The sequence below is a fragment of the Anopheles ziemanni genome (assembly GCF_943734765.1).
Source record: "Anopheles ziemanni chromosome X unlocalized genomic scaffold, idAnoZiCoDA_A2_x.2 X_unloc_24, whole genome shotgun sequence".
In the NCBI taxonomy this organism is placed as follows: Eukaryota; Metazoa; Arthropoda; class Insecta; order Diptera; family Culicidae; genus Anopheles; species Anopheles ziemanni.
The window spans coordinates 322,624-325,000 of NW_026689790.1; positions in this window are offsets into that span (position 1 = coordinate 322,624).

The following is a 2,377-nucleotide window of genomic DNA, read 5'->3' on the forward strand; positions in this document are numbered from 1 at the left end:
ATCTTGAAGAAATCAAGCAAGCGTGAAACAAAGTCATCACTTGGGCATGCTCGATAGCCAACCACATGACCTTAACCTAAGAGAGCATGCAAACCACATGATACCTATAAACGATTAACCCGCCCTAGTTCAATCGTTCACCAAGTGATGACTTCAGTATGGCTAAGAGAAAAACTTTTAAATGGGAAAAACTCTAAGTCCGAACCTCCGGGTTGAGACTTCCGCGTCGGAGGTGGGCGCACCTCCTATCCGAAAGATGGTGAATCAGGGGTGTTCGATCAGCAATGGTCGGATGCCCCGTCGTAGTCCAACTATGACAATCCATGTCAAGACCTCCGGGTTGAGACTTCCGCGTCCGGAGGTACGCGTACCGCCTACCCGAAAGATGGTGAATCAGGGGTGTTCGATCAGCAATGGTCGGATGCCCCGTCGTAGTCCAACTATGACAATCAAAGTCAAGACCTCCGGGTTGAGACTTCCGCGTCCGGAGGTACGCGTACCGCCTACCCGAAAGATGGTGTGCTTCTGGGGTATTCGATGAGTCGGATACCCCGTCGTAGTCCAACTATGACAATACAAAGTCAAGACCTCCGGGTTGAGACTTCCGCGTCCGGAGGTACGCGTACCGCCTACCCGAAAGATGGTGTGCTTCTGGGGTATTCGATGAGTCGGATACCCCGTCGTAGTCCAACTATGACAATCAAAGTCAAGACCTCCGGGTTGAGACTTTCTAAGAGTACAAGCATAAAGGAACACGGACCAAGCCGTACCGAGAGAATCGGTACTAGAGCCCTTGTGGTTCTACATTGAGAGAGCCCTCGTGGTTCTCATTAGGGGCTTTATGCAAGAAGTACTCAATACTGTGGTGTGAAGTATAAAGTATAGAGTCCTCCACTGGTCCACGCTGCTCCGGCGGTCCTGGGTAAGATAGTTCATTCTAGCTTGCCCTATGTGGAAGAGGACTCAATACCCTACCTGTTGAGCTTGAAACAAAGTCATCACTTGGGCATGCTCATATTGCCATACACAATTACATTATATTCGAATGAGCATGCAAGCGACCCTATATAGACCGAACCAAAACGATAGATACCGCCGTAGTTCACCCCCACCAAGTGATGACTTCAGTATGGCTAGTGTGTGAAGTATAAAGTATAGTCCTCCCCTGGTCCACACTGCTTCGGCGGTCCTGGGTAAGATAGTTAGTTCTAGCTTGCCCTATGTGGAAGAGGACACAATACTTAATACTTAGAGTACAAGCATAAAGGAACACGGACCAAGCCGTACCGAGAGAATCGGTACTAGAGCCCTCGTGGTTCTACATTGAGAGAGCCCTCGTGGTTCTCATTAGGGGCTTTATGCAAGAAGTACTCAATACTGTGGTGTGAAGTATTAAGTATAGAGTCCTCCACTGGTCCACGCTGCTCCGGCGGTCCTGGGTAAGATAGTTCATTCTAGCTTGCCCTATGTGGAAGAGGACTCAATACCCTACCTGTTGAGCTTGAAACAAAGTCATCACTTGGGCATGCTCATATTGCCATACACAATTACATTATATTCGAATGAGCATGCAAGCGACCCTATATAGACCGAACCAAAACGATAGATACCGCCGTAGTTCACCCCCACCAAGTGATGACTTCAGTATGGCTAGTGTGTGAAGTATAAAGTATAGTCCTCCCCTGGTCCACACTGCTTCGGCGGTCCTGGGTAAGATAGTTAGTTCTAGCTTGCCCTATGTGGAAGAGGACACAATACTTAATACTTAGAGTACAAGCATAAAGGAACACGGACCAAGCCGTACCGAGAGAATCGGTACTAGAGCCCTCGTGGTTCTACATTGAGAGAGCCCTCGTGGTTCTCATTAGGGGCTTTATGCAAGAAGTACTCAATACTGTGGTGTGAAGTATTAAGTATAGAGTCCTCCACTGGTCCACGCTGCTCCGGCGGTCCTGGGTAAGATAGTTCATTCTAGCTTGCCCTATGTGGAAGAGGACTCAATACCCTACCTGTTGAGCTTGAAACAAAGTCATCACTTGGGCATGCTCATATTGCCATACACAATTACATTATATTCGAATGAGCATGCAAGCGACCCTATATAGACCGAACCAAAACGATAGATACCGCCGTAGTTCACCCCCACCAAGTGATGACTTCAGTATGGCTAGTGTGTGAAGTATAAAGTATAGTCCTCCCCTAGTCCACACTGCTTCGGCGGTCCTGGGTAAGATAGTTAGTTCTAGCTTGCCCTATGTGGAAGAGGACACAATACTTAATACTTAGAGTACAAGCATAAAGGAACACGGACCAAGCCGTACCGAGAGAATCGGTACTAGAGCCCTCGCGGTTCTACATTGTGAGCCCTCGTGGTTCA